Below are 12468 nucleotides of genomic sequence, written 5' to 3'. Positions count from 1 at the left end.
AATACAATTATAATGATAACAGGTGGAACTTCCGCGAAATCTGGATCATTGTGGAAACGCAGGGCCGTAACACGATTCGCCATTTTACGCAATTGTTTTATATTTGTCTTATTTCTCAGTTTTCAAAATTTCGTTCGACCAATTACCTCTGTTTACACTATTACAAAGATTACAGGTGTAACTTCTGCGAATTCTGTATTATTTGGGAAATGGAAAGTGAAACACTGTTCGCCATTTTATGTATTTTTTATATTTTCTTATTGCTCGGTTTTTCGGTAATTTGCTTAGTACAATTATCTCCATTTACGCCATTAAAACGATAACAGGTGGGACTTCAGCGAAATATGCATTATTGTAGAAATGCAGGGCGTTACACGGTTCGCAATTTTCCACAATTGTTTTATATTTGTCTTATATTTAAGTTTTCAAAATTTCTTTCGATCATTTATATCCATTTACGCTATTACAACGATTGCAGATGTAGCTTCCGCGAAATCTGCATTCTTGGGGAAATAGAGGATAGTACCCTTTTCGCCATTTTCGTATTTTGATATTTTCTTATTTTGCAGTTTTTCGAAATTTGCCTAGTCCAATTATTTTCATTTACGCACTTATAACGATAACAGGTGGAACATCAACGAAATCTGCATTATTCTGGAAATGCAGGGCGTTACACGGTTCATTTCCCGCTGTTTTTATATTTGTCTTATTTTTTAGTTTTAAAAATTTCGTTTCGACAAATCATCTTCATTTACGCAATTATAACGATTACAGGTGTAGCTTCCGCTAAATCTTCAGTATTGGGGAAATGGAGGGTGGTACGCTGTTCGCTATTTTCCGTGTTTTTCCTATATGTTCCTACTTCTCACTTTTTCTAAATTCGCTTAACCAAATTATCTACATTTACGCTATTGCGTTGCGCTGCTGAGCACGAGGTCGCGGGTTCGATTCCCGGCCGCGGCGGCCGCTTTTCTGATGGAGGCGAAAAGCAAAAACGCCCGTGTGTACGAGATTTCGGTGCACGATAAAGATCCCCAGGTGGTCAAAATTAATCCGGAGCCCTCCACTACGGCGCGCCTCATCGCCTGCGTTGCGTCGGCGCGTTAAATCCCACAATCAATCAACATTTACGCTATTGTTAGTATTACAGGAGGAACTTTCGAAATATTTGCAATTTGGTGGAAATGCAGGGCGTTACTCGGTCCTGACTATGGGGATACTCGGCACACAATGCTACGCATTGATATAATACCGCAGATTGAAAAGAGGATGACAGAAACGACACAATGTGCCCAACTATTCCCGGTTCTACGTGATTGTAATTGAGCGTTTTTTTTTTTGTAGCCACTTAGAATGTTCGGGGGTGTGTTCTAGGCTTGTTTTCGGTCATTTGAGACAGTCGACGAAATGAAAAACACGCATGGAAAGAAGTTTTTTTACCCTCTTGTTCTATTACATCTAGTACGGCTATTGTAGAGTAAGTACCAACAGGGACAAAATGTTCAGTATTACCAGGAACAAAAGGGGCCCCGGAGCTCCGATACAAAAAGTTAAATAGCTGTTTAGAGAACCAGAAAGGAATCATACCACGGCAGATGGGGACGTGCTCGCGAGCGGACGGAGAGCTCGCGAGCGCGTTCAGAGCGGCCGTGATCAACCGAGTTCTCACCGCGTTGTGGATCGTTTCCAACCACAGCGTTATCGCCTTTCTCGGCTCGTTTTCTGGAAGTTGGTAGTGGTTTGGTTTCACCACTGAAACCCCAACTTATTCGGACAAATTCCTTCTACCGCAAAAGAAGGTAACCAGCTTGGTTGAGGTAACGATGCTCGACGGGGAAATCCCCAACAAAGTAAAGCACGGCTATAACTTTATCTTAGTTACTGCGCAGTGCCCCTACAGCTCCTGCACACGGAAGCTGCCTGCAGTTCCTCGGGTGAGTTCCGATGCTGCAGCAGAAAGAAAGGTGAAAAAAAAAAAGAACAGTGCGAAAGAAGTTGGAGGTCCTCTATCGCCTGCACACAAAGAAACCAGAAGTTAGGCTTCGGTTTATAGTACAGTATAGACGTGTAGCTTCCAGGTGCCTGACACATTAATACTTCACCACACGAAACCGAATCGAAACGTGAGCTCTAGAAAGCGATTCGGCGGACTTCGCGCTTGATGGTGCAGCTGGAAGAAGGGGGCCTCAGCCGGGCAGCGTCCGAGTTTTTGGACGCTGCAACGTTCGGGGCTTGAAAGGAATTTTTGAATAAAACGAACTTCTCAGGACTCAGCCGAAAAAGCGTCATGCTAAAACAGCGGCGTTGCTGGGTCCCACATACCTTTGAGCGACGGACACCGTATAGCCCCGAGTAAGTACATTCAAGGAGGCAAGAACGTGAAGGTTGGCATCAGAAAGGTGCGCAATGAAACCAATACACTAGTTGATGAGGATGTTTCTTTGTTTATTTATTTCAGGGGAAATAAGAACGTTGCAGAAAGGTGACAATCACCCCCATAGGTCCACACTTTGTGAGAATATGTAAACAGAAGCGCGCGAGCTCGTGTGCGCGAACAAGTGTAGCGACAAGCGGGTTGATACGAAACACAAAGCAACGACCAGCAATAAAGCTGCATGTCAAGCGAGATAATGCGCGTGTGGTGGCAGCGGCGCATAGATGGATCGCTGACGATCGTATCAAGCGCCACTGGGACCGTAACCCGCGTTGAACAAGCCGCAGCCAGGTCCATCCTGTTTGCCGAATTCTGTCAATGTAATCGATGCAGCAAGCAAGGCATATGCAGTTCCTTATGATGGTTAAAACGTGTACAGTTCTGATCAAGTTGAAGGTGGTGGTGGAAGCATCGACAGGCGGGCTTCCAAGATGCGTAGCGGCCGATTTTACACAGCTGGTGCCCCGCGACGTGTGCGCAGGTTTTAATTGTTAGTATTTTGTGTCTTTATAACCCTGTTTTCCATCATTTACACGATACTGGGAGGTAAACCTGCGCCTCCTGAACACTTTGGCTATCTTATAGTTTGCCGTTTTTAGTGAAATACAGGCATAAAAATGTTTACGGGTATACCATGTGCCCATAAAAGTTAATCGTTTTTGTCCCTATAACTGGCCGCGAGACAAGAAAAAAAGTGAGGAACAGGAGAATATATTAACTTTCATTGTTAGCCAGCAATATCCGAACAGGCTTTAAGATATATCGGAAACCACAAAATTTGAAAATAAAATATAGACTTAGAACGCAGCTACCTATACTGCAAACCTTTGTAATTCTGACTTAAGTCTCAAGGTGAGACGCGGCTATAGATATCCATCTCAAAGATTAATGTCTCGTCTTCATTCGCGTTGTTTCTTTCTCAGTTCATTGGGTTGGAATGCAAGCGGCCGCCTCGCCATTCATTAAGTGAAAACGAAGGACGTTCTACGCGAGCGAGCGTCGCTCCCAGTTTCTTTGTATCAGCAGTTTTTTGCTCCCTCGACCAGCAATGAAACATACATAGATTCCTGAAGGCAAGAACAATCCTCTCACATAGACGCAAAACGGTAAATTCCCATCCTAAAGATGAACAAAAAAGGCAGGCTGGTAATCTAGATTAAGCAGCGCTGGAGGGTGCAGCATGCAGGTAGGCAAAACAGACTCCTCCCGAAAGGTAGTCTGGCGCCATTCCTTCTCCACTCCGGTTCGTAAAAACAGACAACACTCTTCGTTCGTCTATTCGGCTTTGTGCGCCCCAACGATCTCCGCGGGTTACCGGAGATGACTAAACGGGGGCACCGAGAAGGAACCCGCAGTGTGACAACGCGGAAGAAAAAACAGGGTAGAAGTTAAACTGTATTCTTCACTTGGACCTGCACAGTGCAGGCTGTTCCTGTTGCTGTTCCGGAGCTTGTTTTCTTCGACTTCGCGCACAAGGAATGACTCATGGAGCACGCAATAGAACGAAGAAACCGCAAATGTTGGCCAACTGTGGTGGTATACGCGTCGACTTTCTGATTTCGCCATGTCCATCGCATAACCTGAAAGCTTCATACGTCATTCGCGTCATAGGGTGAAAATTGCATTTCCTGTACAACTTTGCCCGCACAAATGAAAATGCACAACAAAAAAAAATGTATAAATAAAAATATATGCATAACTGTATCATTAAGCAAATAAAAATAGCGCACGCCTTTATAAGACAAAGGATATGATCGGCTCTACACCAAGCTAAGAACAGTATACAGCACTCACATTCACACACACGCACCTTTAAAAAAACCCTTCAACACGTTTTTAAAGCGAAGCTTACTTTTCTCGCTGAGTGCGTGTGTAACACGAGGACACCCTGCAGGAAAGTCGACCTCCTCTGACGAAGACGATGAATGATGAATGATCCTGAGTGAAGTGAAAGAAAAAAAATTCACGCATCTCCACGAAGTGAATCATGACGAGTGGGCGAAGCACTGGGGATTTTTGTTATCGTAAATCGCCCGTGAGAGTGCTTACTGCTGCCAAAATGATTTCCAATCCAATCCAATCTAATACAATTCAATTAATTCCAATCGAATCCGATCCCATCTAATCCAATCCAAATCCAAATTCAAATCCAAATCTTATTCAATACAGTTCAATGCTTCTCGCGCATGCGCAGCCCGGCTCTCCAGGACCAGTCTCTTTCTCTCTCTTTCTCTCTAACCTTTTGTGAACCTTTTATTTTGTTCTTGTTAACCTTTTGTGAACCTTTTGTTCACACGTTTCTATTTTCATGGTGCTGTGCGTCTTTCTCTCTCTCTCTCCCCTGTCTCTCTCTCTATCTTTTTGTGAACCTTTTATTTTGTTCTTGTTAACCTTTTGTTCACAGATGTTTTGATTTACATGGTGCTGTGCTGTGAGCACAGACGCCGGACAAACCTCGGCCTTAAGGTGCTTCGCCCCTAAGACGCTTCAGTGGCTGGAATTGAACGTCGGTTCCTCGCGTTATGAAGCCGGTGTCTAGCCAATTCCTCCATTTCGACATGGTCGAAGCTCAATACAAACTCAGACGACAACCAAAGAATCCGTCACGAGAAAGCTTCGCGTTCAACCATCATCGTCGTTAGACGGAGGGGTGCATGATTTCTGCTCTTTTTTCTAAATCTTAAATGCTTTCAGAATGTATATACAGTCGAACACGGATATATCGAACACGGGTATATCGAATTATTGTCTATATCGAACTCATGAATTATCCCCTTGAAAATTCTGTGTAAAAGTATAGGAATTCGTACGTTTATATCAAACGGTATTTTTCCCGACATTTGGTATATCGAACACCGCCCGAGCTGGAAGGTGCTCTTAGGCGGTCGCTGCACCCCCGATTTCCGCGGTCGCTTAGTGCCTTCGCCGAAACACAAGAGGGACAGAAGCCGCGGTGTCGGAGCGTCACGCTTGCCTTCTCATGGATAACTGCTCGGCCAACCAAACCACCTGCGAGCTCGACAACATCGAGCTCAAGTTTCTGCCTCCGTACACAACAGCCAGGCTGCAGCCGCTTGACCACTCGACTAAGTCGTTCAAGGTTGGGTACAGGAGGCGACTCCTCGATAGGCTTTTGATGAACCTCCGCGTGGGCACCGAGCTCAAAGTTGACCAGCTGGGGGCCATACACATGATGACGGGTGCCTGGAAAAGCGTAAAGCAGAGCGTGGCCAACTGCTTCCGGAAGGCAGGCTTCGTGACGGCCGAACATTCGGAAGCTTACCAAGACGGCGACGACGACGAATAGGTCACGGACGACACGTTTCGCGAGCTGTCGTCCCTTTTCCCGGCTGCTGTTCCAGCCGGACAGTCTGCCGGCGACTTCGTGAACGCTGACAGCAATGTTTAGGCTGTTGCGAGCGTCGGTGACAAGGATATCGTAGCTGCGGTTGCAGGAACCCAGGCTGATAGCTTGAGTGGCGAAGATCGTCCGGACGAGGAGGCGGCTACGCGATCGTACTCCGCCGGTGAACTGGCGGCTGCGTTCAGCTTGATTCTACGTAGTTGCAGCGACATGGGAAGAACTGGGCTGTCACACCTGGATAGCCTCGAGAATATCGAGACCAGCGTCTGTTTTTCCATGTACAGGACGAAGAAGCAGGCCAAGATCAGCTATTTCTTTTCACGCAAATAAAGCATCCTGTTGCGTCGTTAGTGCGGAATTAGTTGTCATTAGTTGTCATTAGTTGTCAACTAATTTTTCATATATCGAACTATTTCGCGATCCCTTTGGAGTTCGATGTATCCGTGTTCGACTGTATATATATATATATATATATATATATATATATATATATATATATATATATATATATATATATATATATATATATATATATATATATATATATATATATAAGGTTATTAGAGACAGAGACAAACGAGAAAGACGTAGAAAATAGAAATACGTTTACTGACGTTTCAGGGAGAGGACTCCCTTTCTTCAGGACTCCCTTTCTCCCTTTCTCCTCTGAAGAAAGAGAGTCCTCTCCCTGAAACGTCAGTAAACTTATTTCTAGTTGCTACGTCTTTCTCGTTTGTCTCTGTCTCTAATAACCTTATTTTTTTCGCGCTCTGTGAGTTTTTATCTTTTCAAACTATATATATATATATATATATATATATATATATATATATATATATATATATATATATATATATATATATATATACATATATATATGTGTGTGTGTGTGTGTGTGTGTGTGTGTGTGTGTGTGTGTGTGTGTGTGTGTGTGTGTGTGTGGTGCGTGTGTGTGTGTGTAGGCGTGTCCTAGTTTAGTTTAGCAGCATTGGTCCTTGCGTCTTCGTTGTGCGTTCCCCAACCCGCTACATTGGTCGTTTTGTCTGACTTGCCGCCTGCGTTTTCCGTTTTCTGCATGTTCTTCATTGTTGTGTGCTGCCCGCCGGCGCTGAGTGTACTCTCGTATCTGTTTTCGCCGTCGCTCTTCGTAGGTGCGCTATGCGGACCCCCTGTTACGACGAGAAGATGGACATGAAATTCGAAATAGAAAACGGCAACCCGTCAAGTTACAGCTGGCGCTGAGCCGAATACAAGCCAGAAAACACACAAACTAACACACAAGAAAATGGTCACACACGAATGCCCCATGCAGTGGAACGTCTCCTGCTTCAATGACATGTGCAGCAACTGGATGCTAGCGCACAAAAACTGCACGGAAGATATAGCAACAACAGCATCGCTGGAAAAGAAATGACAACTTCAACATTTCTTTTGGTGTCAGTTGGTGCAGGAGACGTTTTTAAGCGTGGTGTCGACGCCCACAGTGAACATTCTTTTTAGCAAAACATTTTTCAGAACTAAAAGCCTACAAATTATTATGACTTCTGACGTAAAGCTCGACTAATCACCATGGCTGGTTTTTATAATGGTGACATTAAACGACTGATTTCACGAGGACGCCGAAAACAAAAGCTTGTTTTGCTGAAGTGGGCCCGAAACGAAGAAATGGCAACGCGAACGTGACGTGCGGGTTAGCTTCTCTCCGATTGCCGTAGGTGAACAATGCCCTGATTTTCTATTTTCAAAAAACCTAGAATTCCAAGCACGGATTAGATCAGCAAGGCTGTTGGGGGAATGGAAGTGAAATTATTTTGGCCATCCGCATTTCGTTTCAAGGGCATCACAAAAGTATCGCTATTTTTTCGTTGTCCTATCATCGAAAAATCAACACACTGGTCCACTTTAAGGAGTACAATGACTGCCTTCTCTGTCGTTTATTTTCTTTTGCGCAGAAAAGAAGCTCGAGCGCACCAAGGATACCCGTGTAAAATCCATAACATTACAAAGTAGCGTCAGCTGGTTAGAAGACAACAATTAGGCCCACCTGATCGCGATGATAATGCTGTTTGAATCCTTCCGCACTTCTTTCAAACCATGCCTGACACTTCAATTGTGTGTTCTTTTTGCGCGCCCTGTGCGCATTGAAGTACGCATCGCCGGGACCATAGAAGTCACGTGCGCGCAGGCGGTATATCTGCTTTGCTGTTGAGCCTTTTCAAATAACGAGAACTGACTCGGCAACATACTTTCACTCAGTTGCTGGTTCGGGCCTCTGTTCCCAATTTACGGACCCCCGACGCTGTCGCGTTCTTCTACCCCTGCCCATTAAGTTAAACACACCTTGACAAGCAGCTTTCGAAGTCCTGAGCGCATCGGTTCTGAACGGCGTGAGTCAAGCGTGAAGGGAACAATCCTGGGCACCCTTTGTCCCTGCAGGCATCGTCATTCACCTAGAACTTTTCTGTGAACTTCTGTTGCTGCTATAAATCCATTCTTTCCCTACTGCATTGGATCAACAGTATTTTTGTACTATATTATTTTTTCTGTTCTAGCCATATTCTTTATGTGCCGTCACTGTTGTTTTATTCGTCCGCGCAGTCTTTCTTGCGTTCCTATCATGGCTTCCTTTGGTTCGCTCCGTATTCAAAATAGCCGGGAAGCCTCCGGCGTGGGTAGACAAGCCAGCGCCCTATGAACTGCCCAAGGAAGAGCAAGCCCAGGGAAAGCGGACACTTACAACGTCTTTGACCGTGAATCACACAAGTGATTCTTGTGCAGGGTAGGCCTCTAGCAGGAGCATGACCAGGAATAAACCGTCCCTATGTTTTGAGCAGGGCTACTTGATGTGCTTTACTGGAACTGGCGCACGCTTCAGGCAGCTCTCCAGCGTCCCCATACCACCCTACACCGGTCACAGCAGCAGCATCAAAGCCCCCTGACCCCTTCTTTCTTGTGGAAATCCGTATCCATTGAGAGAAAACCACACAGCAGAGGCACTGAAGTACCCTGTGAAGCGCTCCGCCACACTACAGTGTGCGTGATGTACAGTACCCTTTTTCATTCTCTACTGAGGCACCTCGCCTGCTACGCCTTCTCCGCAGTCAAACAGCAGCTTATCGGCAACACAGGGACGTGTGAATGCGAAGAAACGGGACGACGCCGTGAATCTATCAGAGATCATGGGTAACAATGAAGCAACGCGCTCCGTGGACACCGCTAAGGGCGCTGAATGGAACCAAAAAGACGTACCTCCCAGTACGTTCCTGGAAAGCATGGGGGATATAAGCGGCCTTTACTGAAAATTATTTTGTCCGTGCACCTATCTCACGTGGGCTTGGGACGTCACATGAAATGTTACCTATAAAGAAGTTGCTCCGGGATTTCAACTTCTATAAATACGGAGGGCCTTGAGCGAGTGCAGCTTTGGCAGCGCCGTTATTAGTTTGGTTTGGAAATTCTAGGCCTGCGTTTTTGAAAAGTTGAAATTATAGTGCATGCTTTCACATTTATTCTCTCCGTCTGCTATAAATTTATTCTTTTATTGCGATGCTTTGCTGTACAAAATGAACAGCCTGCTTTGAAGCCTTTGTCTTACTTAGAGTCGCTTATGTTTCGTCAATGAATTCTTATGGTGGAGAGACCGTATGGATTATTTATTTGCAATATAGCTATGTTGCTGAAGCACGCATCTCGCAGCACGAAATCTCCGCCACTGTAACAGATAAAGAAATAAATCGTTAGATTTCCCGCGTGGACGTTAGACTTCCGTATGAAGCAAACTGCAAGTTTTAACTAACATCAAAATTTGCCATCTACCGTTGTGTCGCTATTGCCTTAGAGATGACTTAAATCAAGCCACTTGCCAACCCCGGTGGCTCAGTGGCTGAGTCGTTGTTCTGTTGAGCCCGCCGATGCCGGTTTGATTCCGGCCGCGGTGGCTGCTTTCCAGATCGAGAAGAAAGCAAAAACGCCCGTGTGCTGAGATTTCGATCACCATTAAAGACCTCCAGAAGATCAAAATTAATCCGGAGCCCTTCACTACGACAGGATTCATTCCCAGTTGCGGCTTCGGCGCGTCAAGGCTCAAAATATTGACTAACACCCCATCGGCACCGGCTGGGATACGGCACGTACCCTTGGACGAAACTTATTAACAATGTAGGTGACATTAATGTACCTCTGCTGAGATCTTCTATGGTGAAATTGGATATGAGATAACACGAATGCCACCTGAACCTAATCATTGCCTACTGCGTGGCGTGGTCGAAACAACGAGAACGGTAGAAAATAGATCAACAAAACTATATACTACCCTCGCCGCTTTTACATATCAGCAACAGTATCAATTTTTCTTGCGATAGAATGCCCGTTGGCGTTAAAACAACCTATTTACAGGTAGAGATGTGCACTCCTCTCTTCAAAGAAGGCAAGAAGGCAGCAGTGGGGGGGGGGGGGGGGTACCCAGAGCCACCACTGGAGGTCGGGGAATCTTCCAGGATCGAAGCCTGTGCCTCTCAGCTGTCGCTTGCTGGCTCAGTTTCATCGAGCAAAGGGGTTGATTTAAACGATGTATATTCTTTGTGAAATCGTTCTGCTAACGTAAAGTTCGCAGATCATCTTGTTCATAGTGTCCCACTTTTGGCCAGTGGAAAAAGGGTTTTAAATGTAGCTTCGTAACAACAAACGAAGTAGAAGTAACAATCATGTACAGCATGGGCTGCTGGTACGATGATGCTTGGCCTATTTGATGTTCCATATTATTCCATTCACAGCGCACCCAACAAACACGGACAATAAAGAGAGCGAGACAGCTCCTGTGTGTCTCGCTTTCCCTATCGTCCTTGGTTGTTGTGTGCGCTGTGAATTCGAGAATGTTCATACAAAGAAACATACTGCGCCAGAATAATACTCCACGGAAGGGGGCAAATCTTGAGCGCGCGCATTAGATTTTAGGGCGCAGCCCTTCGACGCCTGGTACCTCAATTTCGTGGCGGTGGCGACGTCGGCGGCGGCGCCTGTCACGCCCGCGTATCCAAGTGAGCAAACGAGGCAGCGAGACAACGGAGGGGAGCGTCTGGCATAAGTGTGGCGGGGAGGGCGGCATGCGTTGGTATAGCGTCCCATCTCTCAATGCCTCTCCCTCGCACTTTCGCCATGCGTCACCGCTGTGGAGCGCCTCCTACTTTCCCCAGACGCTGCTCCGTCGACGCTCATCCGATCCACGTGAGTTAAAAGAGGATATGCAACATAATCGGCGGAGCGACCAACTGTGAGATAACGGCGAGTAGCGCGCGTTGCCATGCTTTCTCTGATCATGCGATCACCTCCTGAGACGCAGCAGATATGCAGCGTGACCGAGAAGACAGCAGTTTACACTGCGCGCAAATTTCGCATTCGGGAGTATAGTAATCGTGAGTGCTTTGTTTTTCGTGTTGTTTTCCTGTTCCTTTTTTTTTTCATGGGGCTCCTAAATATTTGAAAAAAACGTACCAACTCGGGCAAACGATAACTTTATTGAACTTAAACCTGCCTTTTCCAGAGCAGGTGTCACGTGAACGGATGGTGGGGTGGTCTTAACCAGCTTGGAGCAATGGACACGGGGAGGCCGTTGGCGAGTTTGACATAACACACATTTAATGTACACACAAAAAACCCTCACGCAAAGCACTCAAGGATTAAACTACACACAAACGATAAACACCCACATCTCTAACTAACCCAAAACACAACTCAAATACAAACCCCTAACTTCACAGGTCAATATACAATTCAAATCAAAACCCAAAAATCTACCATAACGTCCTACACTCTCAGTTGAAATACACTCCTTAATGGAGTTCTAGCTCATTTCTCTCGTATCACAACTCCCTAGTTATGTCCCTTACAACTACGTCCCTACTGGACTGGCCTACCCCGCTGTCGTCGGCGCTGACGAGTCGCACCCGTTGCGTGGCCGCGACCCGGTGGTAGCCGTCTTCTCGCTTCGGTGCCCGCGTTCGATGCGCGCGGTCACTACGTGGACGGCGTGGGCTCCGCGCGTCCTGACGTTTCCTCTGCGGCTACTTCCTGGTAGCCGCTCCCGCTGGATGTTCTTGATGCCGGCGTTCGATGCGCGCGGTCATCCCTTCGGCGGCGCGCTTCCTCAGTGGCTACCCCCTGGTAGCCGCTGCCGCTGGAGGTCTCAGGTAGTCTTGGCACGAACGTCGCCTTTCGGGGCCGTCGAGACGAACGTCGACGGAGCGTGGACGCTGGCCGCTGGTGCCCGACCGATGCCGCTGGGGCCACGAAGACACAGGTTCGTGGTGCACCGAGGATGACGGTGCCGATGCGCAGTCGGCCCGCTCCCGCCCAGGCTCAGATGGCGTGGTTGATGGCCTGGCCGCGTCCCCCTGGCTCGTTCGTTGAAGCGCACGTGCTCCGGCCGCCTCCTGGTGGTCTTCTGTTTCTTGCCTCTCCCCCTCTCTTCGTGCGCCCCGCTTTTATAACCTCCGGGCTCTCCCATGGCGCACTCCCATTGGCTTCTCGCCTCTGCTATGTCCTTATATGGCCATCTCGCCACTTGTCCCCTGCGTGGCCTCCCCTGATTGACCGCCCAGTGTGCTGCCACCTTTTCCCAGGATTCCTTGGTGCGTCGGCGCTGGCGCTTGCTGATTGGCGCGCTCCTGGCGCG

The sequence above is a fragment of the Haemaphysalis longicornis genome, unplaced genomic scaffold (genome assembly GCF_048455015.1).
Source record: "Haemaphysalis longicornis isolate Haplotype H1 unplaced genomic scaffold, Haemaphysalis longicornis Haplotype H1 scaffold_2, whole genome shotgun sequence".
Taxonomy (NCBI): domain Eukaryota; kingdom Metazoa; phylum Arthropoda; class Arachnida; order Ixodida; family Ixodidae; genus Haemaphysalis; species Haemaphysalis longicornis.
The sequence above is the reverse complement of the archived record's forward strand: the minus strand, read 5'-3'. Positions refer to the sequence as shown.